Below are 23,703 nucleotides of genomic sequence, written 5' to 3' on the forward strand. Positions count from 1 at the left end.
TACAATTTATCCTTTCCACTATTTTTCAGTGTCAAATTTAGACTACCCATTACTTTGTGTTTTGAGAATTAAAAATCCAAATCTGTCATATTTTTACTTAGAGAAAACACACTTTGGTGTCTAATGACATATTTTAGAAATAGATATACTAATTATTTAGCTTATTTAAAGCATTCATTAAAACAAAAATTATTTAGGGTGATATCTCTTTTTTCCAGCTCACTGTAAGCTGTTTACATTAATAGAAACATTATTATTTCCATCTATTGTTATCCTATTTTTGTTTAAGTTTCAAAATTTTTTATTTATATTTTTTCAAAAAAAAATTTTAATCTGATTTTTAAATTATTTTTACTTTAGAATTTCATTGGTATTCCGAATTGTAAACAGTTTTATTTAATGCCATTTAAAGGTAGAATTGAATTGTTTAACTTTCAGAATTTGGTTTCCTCTTACTTTATAGGTTGAAAGTTTTCTAAACTTATGTTTGTAGAAGAAAAAAAATGTACATACATTTTTATAAGGTTTAATTGAATATTACTACAATTAATATTTGTCACCAATTATTAGTTCTGTCAAAATGTTACTACCCTTGTAATGTCTTACTGAAGAATTACTTTAGTTGTAGTCTGAATATATTGTTAGAATTTTCAGTTAATCTTGTTTGATTGCAAAATTAAATTATTTTGCCTGAAGATTTTAGATTTGTATGCTATTGTTTAATTCAAAAAATGTAATTTTATTTTGAATTGTAAATGATATTTTGAGCTAGAGTATTTTGTGTACTTTTTTCTTTAAATACTTTTAATAACTTTACGCTTAGCTTTAGTAAACTTAAAAGTGTGGCCCTAGCTAGATCTCGGGGGGTTTAAAATAAGGGAAAAAGCTTAGTGCCAAATATTTTTATTAGTATACACATATAGCACACGGCCAAACAAACATAAATTTAGTTAATTAAGAAAAGGAGAAATAAGTGTAAGGTCCATTCAGTTCGATGTCTGAGCATCTACTGCCTTGTATATGGTGGAGCTGTTGTAGCTTAGCTATGTGGTTGCTACAAAAGTAGTTACTATGTAGTTACTACAAAAGTAGTTGCTACAAAAGTAGTAGTTTTACAGTTAGCCACATGTGACATATTCAATAAGTTGTTTTTAACAGTGCCCTGATTAATTTTTATTTTAATGTGATATTTGAAATTTTGAATATTCTTTTTTTTTTTTTTTTTTGTATTTTACAGGATTAACTGCAGCCTCTATAGCTCTATGAAAGAGAAGAATTTGTGTACTACACAACTTTTCTGGTAAGAATTTTATTTTCATGCTTTAACCATCTTAAAATTTCTTTAAATTGAATAAAATGTTTTAATATTTCCTAGGTTATTTATGAAATTCTAATCACTTTATTAGAAAGAAATTTTATTATCCAGTTTAATAATTTTCAAACAAAATATTAAGAAAAAATACTTTTCAAATTATTTCAGTTTCCACTTAACACTTTAAAAACAAAATCAAACTATTAATATTATGTATAAAAGAAATTAGATTAAAATAAGCATGTTTTTTGTACGCATGCTATTTAAAAAAAGTATTTTGTACAAGTTAGTACTAAATATAATAAAAAAAAGCATTGCTTTTTTGAAATAAAAATAAATTGATCCTTTCGGCCTTCCCTTCCCTGTTTTCGAATTACGGTAATATATTATCATGTATATTTTTTTTCTGGCTATGGGACTCTTAGGTAATAAAAATTCTCTAGACGGAGATTTAAGAACAGTAATTAGCATTCGTGAAAATATTAATCAACGAAAGACTATAAATTATATTTTTCGAAAATATTAATTGAATGTAAAGAAAGTATTAGTGTGGTATATCATTAGTGTATTCATAAACTAAAAGTAACTCTTGCTGTGCAAATTTTTATCAAGGAATATGTTATATTTATGATTCATAGGCAGTGTTTAAGTACGAAAAAATAGATATCTCCCTTAATGACTTCCGTTCTTATAATCGGATTTCCAAGTACTAGCGATAAGTACTCTGATTCACTAATTTTAAGCAATTTCTTTAAAAAAAATTATGAAACATAATCTCTTAATTACCTGACCGTGTGTGTTTTTGCAGCTAACTATTTTACTAACTATTTAATTATATTCTTAATTTTCAAAGTGTTATTCTCTACACAGGGGTGAGATTTTTCCGCTTTTTAGCTGATTTCCGCTTTTTTCACCTTCGTCTCTCGAATTTCAGCCTTTTTATCAAAAACTCTGATTATCCAAAAGTTAAACTTTTTTTAAAAAAATAAATATTCCGCTTTTTCAGAGAATTCAGCCATAGAAATAAAATAATTATATTTATTTCTGATTTTCAAAGATAAACAGAAAATTCAAACTATATAGCAGCCAACCTTTCGCATTTTTACTTATTTTAGCTATTTTCTCCGCTTTTACGCGCCGAAGATAAGATTTTCCTCACTTCTGCCCTGCCACATAGCTCGTATTTTCGTAATTCAGACTTCCCTGCGTCAAACAAACCTTTTAGAAGTCCCGGAATCTGCTATCATTTCGATTCTCATTCACGCAATTTTAATATCAAACATAACTTTTCGTAATTACGTGATTCAAAAGTTGCGCCTTGGGATTGTTATTCGCGCGATTTGTATATTGTACATTGCGATTCTTATTTACGAGATTTAAAAATCTAATATCACGATTTGTATTTACGCGTTTTTAAAAACCTATGTCGTGATTTGTTCATGCGGCTATAATATCACACAACGATTTTCGTATTTATACATGATTTTAAAGTAAGGCGTTATAGGATTCGCATTCACGCGATCTAAAAATTATGAATCGTAATTTGTATTTACGCGATTTAAAAATTCTATAACGCAGAATGTATTTTCTCATTCATATTCACGTGATTTTAAAATCCATTATCGCGATTCATATTCACTCGATTTTAAAATCAATTATCGCGATTCTTGTAAAAAGTAAGTTTTTTTCTTGAATTAGTTACTATAAAGGTGCCTGTTTTTCTATCGACAACGTAAAATTTACTCACTTGGAAATTCAGCTTTTTTGCCCTTTGGCGCCAATCTCATCCATGTCTACACTACTCCGTATGTTATATATTCAATAATGTACTAATATATTGTTTTAGCTTTTTCTTTAACCCTCGTTCGTTTTTAAATTATTTTATATTATAACCGTTGGTGAACAGCCGACCCGATTTTTAGGCTTACGACTACTAACGCACAACTCCGTAGCCTTGAAATTTTAAAACCAATCCAGAAGATAAGGGAACTCCTGGATCGGGAGAAATTTTGTCTTTGTGGAGAGCTTTTTGATGGAACTCACCTGCATATGCGTAACATCGAGAGTAAAGCCACGAAACTTTTTTAAAAATTATTGTCAAGTTTTTAATAAAAGAAAGCTTGGAATTATTGCCAGTTAGTTGAAAATTAAACCCTATTAAAAAATTATAAAGATTCTGCTGCTTTAAAATTACTCAATCTATTACTCGATCTAAATCAGCAGGCTATATTTTCGAAAAAGGAATTTAAATTATTGTTTTTTTTTTATATTGTTTCCTATTTAAGTAATAAAAAGTAAATGCATGTATGCGCAACTCAAAGTGTGTATACTTTGTTTTTTAAATGGATAAAAAATTACGGAGCTACAATTTTTTTTTCTTTTTTTTTTGAAATTCAGACTTACTATTGCCCGTTAACTTTAAGAAGGTTGCCTTTTTAAAAAAATAACGAGGAAGAAATTTGTTAAAAGAAGCTTTTAATCAACTTTTAACTAAACAATTCTCAATTTTAGAATAATTCATAAAGTATTGTTATAGTAGGAAAATGATGCTCGGTAGGCTTGATTTTGTTTAACAACAAATACTAAAAATAAAAAATTGTAAAAAAAAAAAAGAATTCCAACCCCATGCTAATTTTAGAATCATCTCAAAAAAATTGTTCTTTTTTTATAACTTTAAGTTTTTCTTTATACTTAAATAAGTTATATTAATACGTTTTAGGATTTCAAATTATTTTATAGCTGTATTTAGTATGTCCAGAAAATTGTTTCAATATACTTTTTTTCATAAATTATGAAAAAAATTAGTTCTTATTTCGCAGTAAAGGAGACAATAATGTTAATGTTTCATTAATGTTCAATTGAACTGTGACTGATTTTATTATCCCTAAAATTGGCATCAGTTTGGGCTAATTAACTTATTGCTTGAAACAAATAGAAACAATTTAATGTATTAAAATTATTTCTTTATTTTGTTAAGACGGCAGGAAAAATGAGGGTAAGCAGTGAAAACCATCATACTATTCATGCATTTAATCATATAACTTGAGCAATTTTAAGTAAAATAAAATATAATAATAGGTGTATAATAAAACTCTATCGAAATATGCCCTTAAATATACCCTAATATGTATCTAGAATAGTTTTTAGATTGATTAGTAAAAAATATATTTTTAAACTTTTCTTTTTTAAGTTGATCGAAGTAATTGACGTTGTGGTTATTTAACTTTGATTCATGGGAAGAGTTATTACATTGTCTCATTCGACTTTTAAAATTTCAACTGTAAACGGAATTGTTTAAATTCCTAAGAAATGTTTTTTCCGATTAGCACTAAGAAATAATAATAAATGAATAAATACAATTAAAAAAATAAGTAAATTGCACTATTTTATTTTTTTTTCGAAAGTTGCGATGAATTATAAGTCATTATTTTTTTCAAATTAAGAGCGAAAACGATTATCTTACGTAAAACTTATTTTAATATCGCGAAAACTTATTTTCATTTAATATACTTTGTTACTAAGTGAATAAGGCCAAGACTCTGAAGTGAACAAATGAAAAATTTCAGTTATATTCCAAAAACATGAAGATGTAAGTAAAAGTCGACATGTTTTCAGAGAGCCAAAATTCAAACCACGTCTTTCACGTTTAGCCAGTTCTGTGTTGGGCAGTGTTTGAAGCAAATGTTTAGCTCGTTAAAATTAAGGCACCCATTTTCAAGACTTGCCAGACGTGAATGAGGAAAACGAAACTGTTTTAAAACAAAAAGTGTTTTTTTTCTTCTTTTTTTTTTTTCCTTTTTTTTTTACCAATGGAAAATAAAAGTAAAATACAAAATGAGAAACACCGTGTTAGCCGAGAGTAAAACAGAGAATTCCAGTGCAACTCTTGCTCAACCAGACGCGCTTTGAAAATTTAAATAAATGAAAACAGTAGATAAAACAGCTATCAAAAATGCAATAAATCACCTTTTTGCCGCACATGTTTTCAATATTGGGGATACATTGAATTTCGACAATGCCAACATTTTTAACCACCCGTGTCACATCAGCGCATTTTGATACTCATAAATCTTATTTTATTTATACGAATGCTTAATTTCCCTTGTAGTTTCTCAACATTTCTCCACACGTCAAAATGCATTTTGCCTTGTTATACCTCTCTCGGCCACTGCGGTTTTTCTATTATTATTATTTATTTTTTTTTTTTTTGTCTTTATTCAATTTTTTGTTGTCTATGTCACTCTCGGGTACTGTGATTTTTCCTTTTTTTTTTTTTCCTTTTCATATTTTGCTGGCAACTTCACGTTTTCTGTTTAGAATCGCTTTGGTTTTTTTCATTCACGTATGGCGATTCTTTAGAATGGGCTTCTATTTCTGAGTGCTCCAAACATGTCCACTTTTATTACCATTTTCATATTTTTAAGGCCAATGAAGTTTATACTTTTAGTATACTACATTCGAATCTCAATCGTTATTTTGATAAGAATTTTATGCTGACTAAGACAAACATTTGTATTATTTTAACAGATGCGCTCCATAAAACATTAAAAAAATTGCATCTATATTAAAATTAAGAAGTTATTTGAATTTCAAGTAATCTTTTACGTTATCTTAAGTTATCTTTTATTTTAAATTAAAGTTTCAAAATTTTATATTCAGATATTTGGAATTATTGAAATTTATAATTGAATGTTGTGGAGAATATAAACGTAATAAAATTCATTTGCTGCCACGATTCACTTTCTTAAATACCTTACGAACTCAACTTTTAAAAGAAACTATCATATTAGATATATGTATGTAAGAATCATAATGTAAGTTCACATAATAAAAAGAACTAAGCAAAGAAGCAATATTCTATGATAAATACAGCAGATCGTAATTAAAGAACATGCTCTGCAAAATGTTATGGAAAATTTACGAAAATTCGTTTTAGAATGTATAGAAATATTAGTATGCTCTTTGCAAATTGTCTTTACCGCAAAAAAAAGACACGTAGCTCACATATTTGGCAAAATAAAACGATTTAAAAAAAGTGAATCATACAATATTCTTAAACATTCATATTTCAATACTTTTGAAATGCCATGAATAATGAGCTAATTTTTTCAATAATAGAAAAAAGAAATATCGTGAATTGTGTAAAATCTTAAAAATGTGCATTATAATCTCTTCCAGATGCTCTACATTTTTACGGAATCTTCTTAATGATTTTCCTTACAATTATGTATAAAGAACTAATGCAAATTTGGTACAACGAAAACTTTAAAAAAGTTGAAAACAACTTATAATATATACTCATAATATACAACTTGCCACATTAAAAGTTCAGGTGTTCAAATCTTGTAAAATTATAAAAAATTTATGTATCGATTAAATTTTTTTAAAAGGAAAGCAGTCTTTGTCTTTTAGACAGAAATAAGCCCAAAAATTGTCTGTTGCCTAGAAACTTCGAGATATTTTTGTATTAACTACTGAAAAAAGTGTTCTCGATCTCAGCGAACACAATACAATTAAATAATAAGGTTTCTTTTTTTTATTATCTCAACTTCCTTGTTCAGCAACCGAGAAATACTAAGTAATTCTATCTTGTCTATCAGACAGTTAGTTTATGGTTATTAAATTACTCCTCCTAATTGCTTTCCCTTATTTTAGGACTACACTAAATGTAGCTTCCTAGCTCCCCAATTTTTTGAAATTTTGTCTACACCCCTATATTGCGGGTCACGAATTAAAATATTTTATTTCATTACGGTTGTTGAACAGCCGACCCAATTTTTTTGTTTACTACTACTAATGTTCAAATCCGTATCCTCGTAATAGTGAACCCAATCCAGAAGACGAGGAAACTCCTGGATTAAGTATAGGGAGAAATATGCCATCGTGGAGAACTTTTTCTAGGAGCTAACCCTCATTTGCTTTACACGGAGAGGAAGACCACGAGAACCTCCGACGGTTAGCCTGACGGCAAGGGGACTCTAGCCCATGATCCGTCTACCACCGAGGATATTTCAAGTCAGCACAGTGGTCAGTGCTAGCCGGATATCGACCAGCCGTCGCCGGGATCGAACCCGGTTCTCCTTATTTGAAGGCGAACGCTCTATCCCCTGAGCCATCGGGCTCACGAATCAAACTATGAAAAAAATCATAGATGCGTTAATTCAGAGAAAATACGTTTTTGTGCCTGATTTTGTAAAGTAATTAATAATAACAACTAAAGCCACGATGGCTGAAAGGATAGAGCGTTCGCCTTTCATTGCGGTGAACCGGGTTCGAATCCCACGATATCTGGTAGCTACGAATTCACATCCGGCTTGCACCAACCACTGTGCTGACGTGAAATATCCTCAGTGGTAGACGGATTATATGTTAGAGTAAAGTGACCACACGTCCCGATTTTGGCGGGACAGTCCCGCTTTTTAGTGGACTGTCCCGCTTTTTAGTGGACTGTCCCGCGTCCCGCCGATTTTTAAAAATGTCCCGCTTTTTAGAAAATATTTGCATTTCTTATTTTAAATGTACTGTAAAAATATATTACCTATTATTTATTAAGTATTATGGTGAATATAAAGAAATGTAAAATGCATGCAGAGTAAACTAAATTAGGCAATGTACCGAGTTTGATTTACTCGGTGGTGTTCGATCATTGTCGTTACGTCTCGGCTTAATTCAGATAAGTGCAGACAGTGCAGTTTGTTGTTTTCAATTTGACGTGCGGTTTGACTCATTATTTGATTGACGAAGATAGTGGTAGAGCAATAGTCGCCACAACGTAACGGTCAATAAGGCAAAATTTAATACTCTTTTTTAGCCTTTGTAGTAAATTTTTTATTCATTTCTAGTATTTACCCACAGAATAAAAGATGAGTAAAAAAAGAGAATGCAAATTTAATGAAGAGCTAAGCAGAGAATTTCAATTTATTAAAAAAACCAAAATAGACTATATGGTACGGTGTGATAAATGCAATGCTGAATTTTTGGTCTCAAATGGTGGAAAAAACGATATTACTAAACATCTAGCGACAAAGAGGCACAAAAGATTTTTGAATAATGCCGCTTCCTCGTCTGAAATGGAACAGTTTTTTCGCACTGCTAGCTTTGGCAACACGGAAAAACAGCTAGCACTAGCGGAAGGGCTATTTGCTTTCCACACCATAAACCTTGATCTCGAAATCAAAATTTCAGATCAATGAATTCGACGTCGCAAATGATCAAAACATTATACGACAAAAAATATGCATGTGCAGGGACAAAAACCGAAGCAATTATTTGTAATATTTTTTCACCATATTCGTTTTCATAATTGCAGAAAGAATTTGAAAAATGCGCATTTATATCCATGAATTCTGATGCTTCCAACCACGAAGATTTAAAATTATTTCCCACAATTGTTAGATTTTTTGATCCAGAAACAGGAATTAAATATAGAATATTAGATTTTGTTTCATTGCCGAGTGAAACTTCAAATAATTTTTGATTCAGTAAGTACTATTTTAAAAAAGAAAAATTTGAACAAATGAAATGTTACAAAAAATTAAATGTTGGTTATCTGCAAATGGGGAAACAGACAAAAAAATGGACCGAGTTATTCCTTCATTTTAAACAGAATAATATTCCTTATCAAAATATTTTGAAAATTGTCGAATTCGCGCTCTCCCTTCCAGGAACAAATGTAGCAACAGAACATGTTTTTTCTAGTATCAGTAAAATATGGACAACTGAAACAACGCAGTTGAACATTAAAACTTTAAAAATCTATTTTAAGTGTAAAATATAATTTGACCGATTCATGTGAAATATTTCACGACATTTTAATAAATGATCCGAATCTATTGCTAAGTATTCACTCAGATCAAAAATATGACCGTGAAAGAAAATCATACTTTTTTTTAAATAAAAAATTTAATTTGATTAAAAATCATGATGTTCAAATTATTATTTTTTACAAATATTTCTATAGTTACCAATAATTAATAATAAATACATTTTTGTATAAGTATATGAATGTATACAATAAAATGTATACTATAACTAAATTGTAATTCTCATTTCATCCCATTTGTCCCGCTTTGTCTCAATGAAAATGTGGTCACTTTATGTTAGAGTCCTTTGGCAGTCAGGCTAACCATGGGAGGTTCTCGTTTTTCTCCTCTCCATGAAACGCAAATGTGGGTTAGTATCATCAAAAAGTCCTTCACGAAGTCAAAATTTCTGATCTAGTAGTTCCCTTGTCTTCAAGATTTTATACAAAATGACAAGGCTACGGAGTTGAACATTAGTAGTCGTAAACCTAACAATTTGGCCGGCTGTTCAACGACTGTTATAAAATAAAATAGCCAGAACTAGTTAATTAACATGTTTGAAATCCTTCTCTGGAACCTTTAAGATTGACACTTAGCTCGTAAAAATCGGATCATTAGAACAAAAATTATTCAGGATATCTTTTTTTTTTCTCTCTTTTTTTTGGCGCATAGAAGCATTAACTGCAATTATTAAAAGTTAAAAAAAATCGCAAACTGAGATCGGACAATTATTGGCAACCACTTTGATTTTATTTAAGTCAAAAAATCTGCCTTAATTGAGACATAAAAGAATTTACAACTGTTTACCTGCAATAGGAACTGAATAGTTGTAATATAGCTCGTATTATTGATCCTAAAGTATTATTGTGTCCTATTTTTAGAAAAACCAATTATGAGTTTCAATAATTTTGGCTTTATTTCATATAGATGTTGTATAGTGTGAATCATAATTATATTCGTAGTTATAATGAAATATTATGCATGATTTAACTTTGAATAAAAAGCATCGCAATTAATCAAAATAATGTATTTTAGGAATATATGATGAGGAAAGTGAATAATGCAGAAAGCTTATAGAGTTTTTAAGGAATATTTCAGTTAATTTATAGTCTCTACATCTATGTTTCTAGGCTGTAGATAATATAAACATGAATTTTAATTATTTGTTTATGTTTACCTATAGTTGAGAAAACCATATTTAGTAATTATTTTTATTTAAGGCCAAGTGATATCTAATGAGATAATGCAATCAAATGATATCGAGACTGGGATAGCCTGGTTAGTAGGGCACCGGGCCCATGTCTAAGAGAGAGTGGGTTCGATCCCCGTCTGCCGAACACTCCCCATGAATTATATGGTGACCGGTGCACGTTAAATCTGTCGAGTCACAAAGTATGGTGATGTTCAGTTCATCACCACACACATTAAGATAAGAATAAAAATGAATAACAATTAAAAATAATATGCTCTTAAGTAAGAGAACAAGATCATTAGAATGATCACTAATTGCAAGGTGTTAAAACTATTTATTAAAGTAGATCATTTAAGATATTTAGAGTTACAAATTTTGTTCCAGGAAGGCATTCACACTAATTAATAATAGGTACATAAAAATGAATTTACATGAAATTATACATTATAAAGCTGCACTGCTAACAAGTAAAATAAATAAAAAAAATAATTAAGGGGTGATAGAAAATTTTATAATATAACTTAGCTGTTGAGGATCCTCATATTTTTATCTCTTAACCCCAGCTCTCCAAAAACCATGTGTGTCCTTCCCTTTTCTCTCACCTCCTCTAACCAAGCCCCCAAAGCATACTCAACTCTTATTGGCTGTTACCACCATCACAAAATAAGTAGGGCTATACTTGCTATTTCTTTTTTTTTTTTTATTTTTGGCTAAATTATTTAAGGGCAGAAAAGGGCAGGTGAAAACTTATGAAAGAGAAACTAAAACTTAAAGTAATTATAGCAGTGCAGAGCAGTGCAGCAAAGATAAAAGTAACAAACATCATAAAAGCAATACCACATATATATAAAAGTAACAAAACATCATAAAAGCAATACCACATATATCTTTCCCCCTGGGGAAAAAAAATTTAATAAATTAAATTTTTTTCTTGAAAAAGGTCACTGACTAGTAGGATCTTTTGGAAGAAGTCACTGATTAGTTATTCTTGCATAAGGATGGTTACCGTTACAACACAAACTGTGGAGTCTGATGTTGAAGAGAAGTGAGGTGGGAGAACTGAGTGATCAGGATGAGCAGTGTGTCTGTTTGAAAGTTCAATTCAGCAAATTAACATGAAGGTGTTGTGTTTTATGGATGAGGTTGCAGCAGGGATCAATGATGCATATAGGTATCATGAAATATTATTTTTTTTTTAAGACAATGGCTACCACGCAGCTGAGCATTTACCAATGAAAAGCGAAACAATCAAGAGATATTTGTGGCCTTATGATGCCTCAGGAGTACCTATCTTTCACACGCCATTGAAGAGTTCAGAAGTTAGAGTGGCCGGCATGATTTTCTGACGAGGATTCAGCAAACACTTCCACTTTGAGACAGATCCACTCACAGGCAACAACTCAGCAATCACTTCCATAGGACTGATCCACTCAGCCTCCCAACCAGACTAATTCTGAAAGAGTTCCACTTAAACGTCCTTAAAGTTCACATTAAATTGCTTTTAGTTCAGTAACATAAAGAGATTTAGTCACGAAGCTTTCTTGATTATCATGATAAGCACTTTACACATACACAACATAAAGAATTATAATATATATATACAATGACAAAAACATAGTATAAAATAGCACATTACATACACATTATTACAAAGTAGTTACACCCTTTTATTTTTTTACAAATCCCTGAGGATCTCTAGGTCTGAGATTATATCTCGGTTCTACCACATCTGACGAATCAGATTCCGATAAAGAATCATTTAAAAATGAAACGGGTGAAATAGATGTATCACGAAAGAAATCATATGAAGAATTACTTTCTTCACTTTGAACATCTGTTTGTACATCACAATTTAATTGAGCCCTACAGGGCTGTGATACAAAATAACCAAAACTTAGTAATTCTTTCTCATTAATGGGCTTCATTAAGGCAGGATATAATTTTTTATCCGCAGCAGGGTGTCTAACCTCACACCCTTTAAGGTTATCACTAATTACAGAATTTTCTTCCTCAAATATGGAAGACGATGGAAATATTTCTCTCTCTGGAATTTTTATTATACGATTGACATGAGATGTAGTAGTTTTTAATGGGTTAGCTACTAAAGTTAATTCAAACAGGACAGGGGAACATTTCCTTGACACCCTATAAGGACCATGGTTTAATTTTGAGAGTTTTTTCGAGGTGTGAACCTTAATTTTAGGTGTATGAAGATAAACCAAATCACCTAATTTTATATCTTTGATATGTCTAGTTGTGGCAGTAGAAGCAACCTGGTTGTCAGCAGCTTTCTCTAAATTTTCTTTTATAATGGCAAATGCCTGTTGCAATCTAGGAATCAATTCTTATCACCACACACATTAAGATAAGAATAAAAATGAATAACAATTAAAAATAATATGCTCTTAAGTAAGAGAACAAGATCATTAGAATGATCACTAATTGCAAGGTGTTAAAACTATTTATTAAAGTAGATCATTTAAGATATTTAGAGTTACAAATTTTGTTCCAGGAAGGCATTCACACTAATTAATAATAGGTACATAAAAATGAATTTACATGAAATTATACATTATAAAGCTGCACTGCTAACAAGTAAAATAAATAAAAAAAATAATTAAGGGGTGATAGAAAATTTTATAATATAACTTAGCTGTTGAGGATCCTCATATTTTTATCTCTTAACCCCAGCTCTCCAAAAACCATGTGTGTCCTTCCCTTTTCTCTCACCTCCTCTAACCAAGCCCCCAAAGCATACTCAACTCTTATTGGCTGTTACCACCATCACAAAATAAGTAGGGCTATACTTGCTATTTCTTTTTTTTTTTTTATTTTTGGCTAAATTATTTAAGGGCAGAAAAGGGCAGGTGAAAACTTATGAAAGAGAAACTAAAACTTAAAGTAATTATAGCAGTGCAGAGCAGTGCAGCAAAGATAAAAGTAACAAACATCATAAAAGCAATACCACATATATATAAAAGTAACAAAACATCATAAAAGCAATACCACAAAAGTTCTCCATGCTAGATCAGTACCTCCTCTGGAGGTACTGATCTAGGAATTTCCTCGTCTTCTGGATTGAACAGAGTTGAACATTAGTAGTCATAAACCCAAAATTGGGTCGGCTGTTCAACAACGGTCGTAAAATAACAAAATCTAATCATATCTAATGAGATATCTAATAGTATATCTAAATGAAATGTTTATTTTATTTCGTTCTATCGGGAGAAAATTTTGCCATGTAAAGGAAATAATCTGGAACTTGCAGGGAGGTCTATATTAGCAGAATTTATAAGAATTTGATTTATTTTACATATTTACCTTACCGTATTTATTTATCCCATTTTGTGTGATGATATTGTTTTGTAGGTAAGAGTAATATAATATTTTTATTTATAAAAATTCTTTTTACAGAACTATGCATCCTTGGAGAAGAGCTCTAAGTTTAACAAGATCTGCTGAGGTAAATAAAAAAAATTTGATATGTCATTTGATTTGTATTCGTTTTATAATTAAATTTAATGTGTGTAAAAGATCTTTTTTTTTGTTACTCTCTCATAGCTATTCTAATATTGGTCTTAACTCTCCTTACTTTTAACGGCAGCCCCTTATTTTCTGTGATCACTCCAATGCTTCTTTAAACTTACATGAGTCCTTATTTTTAACAGCAATGTCAAAATTTCTTGTAAAAAGGGACATTTGTTCATTTTTCTCTGTTTGGTAAATTTTGTTTTTCATTTACAGAATATCATTATCTTTTACTATATTAAAACTATTTCTCCTTTTTATATTTTAAGATTTTTAAATGTTTTTTCTTAAATTAATTTTTAAATTAGTCTTAGGTTACGGATAGGGCTAGTTTTTTCTTAATTTAATTCTTTTGTTTTTTAATGATTTTTAAAGTTTTATTTAAATTAATTTTTCTATAAGTATCAGTTTATCATTAGTGCACTTTTCAGTTTTTGTGTTCTTACAATTTTTAGCTTCCAATTTTATTTTCTGATGTAATTTACGAAATTCTCAATTTCTTTTACTTAATCCATATTATATTTTTTGTTTTTATATTTCATGCCTTTAGATATTATCTTTTCGTATTTTAATATTATTTCAAAACTGTAATGTCTGTTAATTAATTTATTGTCGAGTTATTTTAATACATTTTTTTGGATTATACAGAATTCATTTTGTGTTTAATGCCTCTTCAAGTTCTTTTTTAATTTTATTTATGCAATAGTTTCACTTAACTTAGTGTTTGTTTTGCTTTTGTAACATTGGTATTGATTTTTTATTTTTTTGGTACATTATTCTGTCTACGTAGTTTTTTTAATCTTTAGCTTTATAAATATAATATATATTCTTATAGAGTTTGAATTGTTAACTAGTTTTTTTTTAATTACTTTTAGTTAAGTATAGGCTATTTTCAATCAATTTTGTTTTGTAAATTGTATTTTTTTGTTATAAAATTTAAGCATAAATTTATATTAATACGTTTCTCCTTTTTACTGTTTAAATTTTTATGCATAATTTTTTATTTGCAAATAATAGAATTTGATTTATATTGTTTAATGAATGTAATACTCGTATACCTTCATTTTTACATGTTATGCTTTTGAAAAAACATTTTTAGATTTATGAATAATGTGTTAATGTTTTTTTCTACTTTTTTTTGTGACTACTTTTTTTTCTTCAAAATTTACACACGACTTTTTTGATATTGTATAAAAAAGAACTTTTAATAGGAATGTTTAAAATAATTAGAAATAAAGATTGAAAACACTGACTAACAGCTATTTAAAAACAAAAAACTAAAGTTTCATGTGTCTTTCAGAACATAAATTAACAAGTTTTAGAACTTAATAAATATGTATAAAAACTATTTCTAATTATGCATTGCAAAATATATTATTTCAGATTGTTTTTTTATTAAATCTTTTACAATTTCCCCCTAGAAAACTTTGTCGAAAAATAATTTTTATAAATAATTTAACAAATTTTATTCGGCCTAATATTTGGCCAAATGTTCGACGAACCGAATGTTCCACAAAAAGGCCGAATATTCGTTACATACCTGAAAAAAAAAACCTATCTTCAACTAATTTTATTTTGCATATTTATCTTACCTTACCTTATATATTTATCCCATTTTGTATGATGATATTGTATTGTAGGTAAGAGTAATATAATTTTTTTATTTATAAAAATTCTCTTTTACAGAAATCTACATCCTTGAAGAAGAGCTCTTAAGTTTAAGAAGATCTGTTCAGGTAAATAAATAATTTTTAATAAATCTTTTGATTTGTATTTATTTTATAATTAAATTTAATGTGTGTAGAAGTTTTTTTTTTGTATTTGGAAAACTCTTTTGATGCTATTTCTAATATTGGTCTCAACTCTCCCTTTTTTTTATTGGAAGCCCCTTATTTTTTGTGATCACTCAAAATCTTCTTAAAACTTACATAAGTTCTTATTTTTCACGGTAATGTAAAATTTGTTTTACAAATAGGGACATTTGTTCTTTCTGGAAAACTTCTTTTTCATTTACAGAATGACACGTTCTTTTGCCACATTATAACTATTTCACCTTTTTATATTTTAAGATTTTTAAAAGTTTTTTCTTACCTTAATTTTTAAAATAGTTTTAGGTTACGATAGTACTAGTTTTTTCTTAATTTACTTTTTTTGTTTAGTAATTTTTTTTAATGATTTTTAAAGTTTTATTTACATTAATTTTTCTATGAGTTTCAGTTTAGTATTAGTACATGTTAAGTATAAAACATTAATATTAGTTTTTGTGTTCATTTAATTTTAGCTTCCAAGTAAATGTTTTGATGAGATTTACGAAATTCTGATTTTCTTTTACTTAACCCATGTTATATTTTTTGTTTTTATATTTCATGCCTTTAGATAATATCTTTTCGTATTTTAATATTATTTCGAAACTGTAATACCTGTTAATTAATTTGTTGTCGAGTTATTTTAATACACTTTTTTGAGTTATTTACAGAATTTTTTTTATGTTTAATGCCTTTTCAAGTTTTTTCTTAATTTTATTTATGCAAAAGTTTCACTTTAGTCTGTGTTTTGCTTTTGTAACATATATTGATTTTTGATTTTTTCGTACATTATTCTGTCTACAGATTTTATCTTTAGCTGTATAAATAATATATATTTTTTTTATATTAGACTTTAATTTGTTAACATCGTTTTTTTTTATATTTAATTACTTTTAGTTTAGTATAGGTTATTATCAATCAATGTTTTTATTTGTAAATTGCATTTTTTTTGTTATAAAATTTAAGCATAAATTTATATTAATACTTTTCTCCTTTTTACTGTTTAATTAATTTTATTTTGTATATATATATATATATTGTAAATTGTAGAATTTGATCTATATTGTTTAATGAATGGTAATACTCGTATACCTTCATTCTTTAATGTTATGCAATTACAGCATTTTTTGATTTATGAATAATATGTTAATGTTTTTTTTTGCATGTAAAAGTGTTTTCTTACATTACTTATATATGAATTTAATTTAAGTATTAGTACACTTCACATAAGTTTATAATAGTATTACTTTATCTACTTTTACATTTTAGTTATTTAGTATATTTACTTGTTTAATTTTTAGATTTCAATTTACTTGAATTTAAATAATATATTTAAGTTTTTGTATTCTACTTATTAGCAACTCTTTTTTTTTATTTCATTAATTTATGTATTAAAGTTAAGTTTACTGTTAAAACATTTAAAATTAGTTTCCATTAATATTAGTCTCCATTAATATAAGTTTCCATTAATATTAATTTATCTTTATTAACTGTATTGTTTCTATAAAAAAAATATTTTTTTGATTTACATGATTATATATTCTAATTTTTCTTATACATATTTTTCACTCGTTTTTAAAATAATTATTACTTATTAATAATTATATTTTCCACGTTTTTTTCTTTAATTTACTAAACCTCATTTTATTTTGCCAATTAAATAATATAATAAATAATTTGTGCTTTATGTGTTTACAATTTATCCTTTCCACTATTTTTCAGTGTCAAATTTAGACTACCCATTACTTTGTGTTTTGAGAATTAAAAAGCCAAATCTGTCATATTTTTACTTAGAGAAAACATACTTTGGTGCCTAATGACATATTTTAGAAATAGATATACTAATTATTTAGCTTATTTAAAGCATTCATTAAAACAAAAATTATTTAGGGTGATATCTCTTTTTTCCAGCTAACTGTAAGCAGTTTACATTAATAGAACCATTATTATTTCCATCTATTGTTATCCTATTTTTGTTTAAGTTTCAAAATTTGTTATTTATATTTTTTCAAAAGAAATTTTAATCTGATTTTTAAATTATTTTTACTTTAGAATTTCATTGGTATTCCGAATTGTAAACACTTTTTTTAATGTCATTTAAAGGTAGAATTGAATTGCTTAACTTTCGGAATTTGGTTTCCTCTTACTTTATAGGTTGAAAGTTTTCTAAACTTATGTTTGTAAAAGAAAAAAAATGTACATACATTTTTATAAGGTTTAATTGAATATTACTACAATTAATATTTGTCACCAATTATTAGTTCTGTCAAAATGTTACTGCACTTGTAATGCTTTACTGAAGAATTACTTTAGTTGTAGTCTGAATATATTGTTAAAATTTTCAGTTAATCTTGTTTGATTGCAAAATTAAATTATTTTGCCTTAGATTTTAGATTTGTGTGCTATTGTTTAATTCAAAAAATTTAATTTTATTTTGAATTGTGAATGATATTTTGAACTAGAGTATTTTGTGTACTTCTTTCTTTAAATACTTTTAATTACTCTACGCTTAGCTTTAGTAAACTTAAAAGTAATTTTGTTTCAATTCGCTGTTGAGTTTTCTAGTAATTTTGTGCTTCTATAACACAACTTTATTTTATTATTTAGGTTATTATTATTTATTTAATTACTAACACTTTTTTATCTATAGATTGGAGTTTTACTTAAATTTGTATTGTATAAGGTTTTGTATTATTAAAATTAATTAATTTTAGTAAAATATTAGCATAATTAATTTTTTTTATTTATTTTTCTTTTTATTAATTTTTTTTCTTATTTACTTTATTTTGCTTATTTATTTATTTTATTTAGTTAGTTAATTTATTTATTTATTTTTATTTATTTATAGATCTATTAATTTTGCTTAAATGTTAGAATATGATTTACTTTCTTTTATATATATTTTTTATTTCATTTTTTTTCATTTTAGTTTTGTGAAAGTTTATATGAATTTTTTTATTAATTTTAGTTGGTCTTATTATTTTATGTTAATTTTTCTTAGTTTTTTTGTTTAATTGTTGCTATTATCTTTGTTTATTGTTTCTCGTATATCATACAGAATTAAATTAAAATAAAACTTTTATTTTATGACTTTAAAATTCTTTTCCTTCATATTTTTTTTTGTTTTGTTTTAATTTAGTGTTTGTTTGCTTCAATAATGAGAAAAATCCTGCAGATTTTCTTGCAATTCTGAATGTCAACGGAAAAATAACATCATCCATAAAAAAAGGAGTTATTAGCTTTGATTTCAGCTAATATATAATAGCCAAAAATTTAAAACATAAATTGATAATTTCTATATTTATTAATTGCGAATTAAAAAAATATAATGTTAAATATAATTTCAGACGAACTAGAGTGTGTTTTGGAGGAAATGAGTGTTTTGGAGCAAATTTAATATTGAACATTTATATCAATTATATAAATAATTTAAAGCTTCTTTAGCTCATGACCTATTTACTTCTAGATGTTATATAATTATATAACAATTTTCTGATTCAACGAACATTTTTCACTAAAAATTACATTTACTGAAGGAATCTTATCTGAAATAAATATTTTTTTTCAAACTTATAACATTCATATAAATTACGCTGTTTTATTTATTTATCTTTTATCACTTCGATGTTTTTATTTTTTCTTCTGCATTTTCACATTGATTATTTTATTAAATTGGATACTTTTATTGATGTATTATAGCAATTTAGAAATGAAGAAGTTTGAGGTCAACCTTTTTTCGAACACTTTTTCTGTTTCCAAACATAACTTCGAATTTATAAGTCTTCATAATGAATTTAATCTACATCTATGCATTATAATAAAATAACATTTGGGCAATATCAGAAGGAAACAATATTAATCAACCCTTTATTTAACCCATCCTCCTTTTTCACTATCTATGAGAGATCATTAATAGCTAAGGCAGGTGTTTAACAGCTTATTACTAAATAGATCTTTTTTTATGTCCAGACATCAGTAAAGCAACAACCTTGATTTTGTTTCACTGATAAGAAACAAAGGTCTCTGTAATCAATCTATAGTTTCAAAAAATTATAAATTTTAAAAAATCTAGTTTGAAATTGATATAGATGGAATTGTTTAATTCTGTAGAAAAATATTATTTAAAAAATATTGACTCGTTTTAGAGCAAAAAAATTTAGATTGTTAAATGATTTATAATTTCTTTTCATTTATTCAGAAAATGAATGAAAAGAAATTAGAGAAATATTTTGGAGAATTTTAAGCAATATTTTAATTATTTTCGGTGCATAGTTTAATTTATGGTAAATAAATTTACAATATGACAGGGTGGCCACCCACCTGGAAAACCTGGAATTATCAGGGAATTTTTTTATACTGGAAAAAACCTGGAAATATCAGGGAAATTTGGATAAAAACCTGGAAAAATCAGGGAATTTTAAAGAAAAGATGGAAATTTTTTCTTTGATAATTTTTTTAATTTCACTAATTTAAATTATTTACTAATTTTCTTAATTTAAATTATTTCATCCATTATATCCACCTTTTTTTAACGGAAATGTATCGCTAAACAGTTTAAATATCATCAATTTAGCTATACTTTGCTTGCATCAAAATTTGCTCCATTACAGCTGTTAAACTAGAATGCCACATAAAATTCTCCTACTGTTGCTAAACGAATGCAGAAACCTTTGACCGCTATGGGACTGTGCAATTTAGGAAAGATTCTGGTGTAGGTGGAAAAAGATTTAGGATATTAGCTTCTATTTTTAAATACTGTCTTTGGGCTGAATCCATTTATGGCTCAAGTTTGTTCCGATGCTTTGGTACTAATTTTTTTTTCTATTTTGACAAAATGTTTTTGTATTTTTAACTTTATAAAATTCTCCAAAAATGAGTTGGTTATAATTTGATAATAGATTTTATATTGCACTCTTTTTTTGAAATTTTTTCTACTCCCTCCCATTCAAGGAAATCTGTGAATTATTTTTTCTCAGCAAGCCAACCAATCACACATTTTTTTACCATCGCTGACGGCAATGTTTGTCGATAAATCGTTATAATTGTTGCATTAATGCTAATTTTTTCTATTTCATTTTAACCTTTTATTACATATTTTTAAAAAATGGTTTTTTTAAGAACCAACTATATATTAATATTTAATTTTACTCTTTTGTTGGTCAATATATGATTTTTGATTCAAAATTTTGTACCAAAACATTTGAAAAATAAATAAAAAATCTTGCCAAATTGTCAAAATAACATTTTGAATAAAATATTTTATAATATAGACACTTTTCTTGTACACATCCTACACTTAATAAGAAAAAAGAAACAAAAACCTGGAAATTTTAAGATTTTTATCTGGAAAAATCAGGGAAATTTGAAATCTGATTTGAGTGGCCACCCTGTATGAAAACAAAAGAACCGTCTTCCTCTTTACTACTTAGAAACGAAGGCCCTTGTTATCATTCTATAATTATAAAAAATGTATTATAAAGAGGTAATAATAATGTACTTTTTATTACAGTGTCTACAACAAGGGAACTCAGATCTATGGGACTGCTTTACTGGAAGTCGTTATACAGACGTTCAATTCATTACTACAGAACGAACGCTCTATTTATGATCGCTTGAATTGGATTTGCTTCATTATGAACTTGATCCTCTATGTATAGATTCGAACATTTTATTTCAGTATTATATTGACAGTATTATGAGACAGTATTTATTATATTGATGGTATATTCATATACCGGTATATATTCATATACTGGTGGATGTAATTAAAATAATATTTCGTGTTGGAGTCATCATTTACCTCCAAAACAAATTTTAAAATCAAGTCTAGTCCTAGCAGATACATTTAGAGAAAGTCATTTTTGTACTCAATATATTCATTTTATTTTTTATTCATATATATATTACCTTGACCAGCACAAATACAAAATGCTGTGCTGAACATAAGGTGATAAACTGTTACAACGTCTTATCATTACTACAAATTCGAATAATGGGAAAGAAAACTTTTTCGGTCTAGAAAAGTCTAATTTAATTTACCCATATACAGTTTTATAAAGTCACTTTTCATTTGCACTTCCAGTGAAGGAACGTATTTTTTTTTTCCTTATTTTTGTGTTACTAGACTAACATTTAAATGTTTGAATTGAGTCTTCGGTATGCGAATTGACAAAACATACCGTAGATTGTAAACTAGGCGATTGCAAGTGGAATTGGCGATGGATTACGCTCAAATGTGGTGTTAGAACGAAATTACATTAACCTAAACAGTGAAATTCGATATTTTTTTTCTCCTCCTCGACTAGCCATGATGAATAAAAATAACTCATTAATTCATTTTAGTAGAGAATTAAAAAAGAAAATAACCTTTTTATTCTTAGGATCACGTTACAAATAAACTGTATTTATATTTTATTAAACGCAATAATCTGTATTTTATAAAACGATCTAGCTTTTTGATATAACAGATTTAATTTTTTTTATAAGAATTGTGTTTGTGAAGAAATAAAAAATAGTTTATTAATGAACCAATCACAAAAAATAACGTAACATTTTAATACCATGTTTTATTGGAACGCTATTTTAAAGAATTCTATTTAACTTTTATTGTAAGAAAACATAACGTGTTTTAATTTTGTGATTTTCTCTGTTAAATCAATCTTGATAAAAGAATAATGTAAACTTTTTTATGAACATTTTTTTTTAGAAATTAACAAAGACATTATTTATTAGAAAAAAAAATTGGAGTATTCAAAAATGTTATCACGCTTTAAAGTAAAAATTTCTTGCAAATGAAAAAATCGATATTTTTAAAATTTTAAAGTAATCGGAAATTCGCTAGTGAAAAAAGAAATATGTGAAATAATTTCAAGAAGGGAAAAACGTACAAATGAATGGATTTTTCTTCAATGACCTATATCGCGTTTATTTTATTACTAGAAGCATTTATTGTAAAAAAATATTTATTAAATAACTCTTTTTTCAATGGGATGAGATCTTAAACTTCGTGAAAAATTGATTCAATTCCTTAATATACATAAAAGTCCGTAAATATTTCATTTATTATGGAGGTCATAGATACCTTGATACTCTTTCAATATAAGAATAATAAATGCAATTAATAGAAAATGCACAACAATTTTAAAAATATATTTTATTTACATATATTGGGTGCAGGTTATTCTGCAACGATCATACGTAGCATAAATTTATAGATTCCTAAATACTGTTATATGAATTAGGTAATTAAAAACATAATTAAAAAAATAGCAGAATTAAAAAATAACATAATTAAAAAAATTTTCAACCTTTAATTGAAAACTTCCTGTTGTCAAGTATTAATAATAATTATAATTTTTAGCAACTTTTTTAAATAAAAATTTTTAATTCTCAAACTTAATACTATCCTTCATATGAAAATATCCGACAATTAGTAAAAGAAAAACTATATTTTAAAATTGAGCCATTGGCGACAACAGAGGTCAGATGTATATTCTGAGTTTAAATAAATTATATATTATAGAACTCACATTTAGGACTTAGATCAATTTATTATCAGTTCATAAGAGTGTTTTTTAATAAATAAATGTAGTGATTGTTTGATTTATAATTGTAAGTCCTGAGTGTTAATGTTAAGCTATGTTTCCTTTGAAATATTTTTTGAACTATGCAAAGCAGGGCGACATTCATTTCAACTTAAGAAAAATACCTTCTAAATAAGATTTAAATAAAACGCAATCACTTCGCCTGAGTGATTTTGTAAGGAATTCTAAACTTTTTAATTTTACAAGTTAGGTGAAAAGTAAATATCTTACAATAGTGGTAGGGAATGAAGGAAATTCTAAATTAAATGAACGTTAAAACATTGAGTGCAAAAAATTTTCAATTCACTGGAAAGTTCCTAAGATATGGTGAAATGCGCAAAAAGTAAGGTTAACACTAAGGGGTCCTAACATTGCATTGCTTTCCTGACCAAACTATTGGGATAATATTTCCAGATTGCGGCAACCCCTATATACTGGGGATCAAAAATCCGAATATGCAGGAAAAGAATTTCTCAAAGTA

At 27.2% G+C, this 23,703-nt stretch overlaps 1 long non-coding RNA gene across 5 annotated transcripts in view; it reads left to right on the plus strand.

Moving 5' to 3' along the window:
* Nucleotides 1–23,242, plus strand: part of LOC147817050 (uncharacterized) — a 42,848-nt gene extending 19,606 nt beyond the window's left edge. For 2 of the 5 annotated variants that reach the window (XR_015430065.1, XR_015430066.1), the window contains one exon: nt 21,149–22,209. This is a non-coding gene — a long non-coding RNA (uncharacterized LOC147817050). Of the gene's footprint in view, nt 1–1,237; nt 1,301–13,720; nt 13,770–15,520; nt 15,571–21,148 lie in introns of all 5 variants that reach the window. The other 3 variants (XR_015430068.1, XR_015430067.1, XR_015430069.1) reach the window with 3 other exon arrangements.
* The last annotated feature ends 461 nt before the right edge of the window (nt 23,243–23,703 follow it).

This window comes from Parasteatoda tepidariorum, chromosome 1, assembly GCF_982258835.1.
Source record: "Parasteatoda tepidariorum strain Cologne lab strain chromosome 1, Ptep-v5.0, whole genome shotgun sequence".
NCBI classification, from domain to species: Eukaryota; Metazoa; Arthropoda; class Arachnida; order Araneae; family Theridiidae; genus Parasteatoda; species Parasteatoda tepidariorum.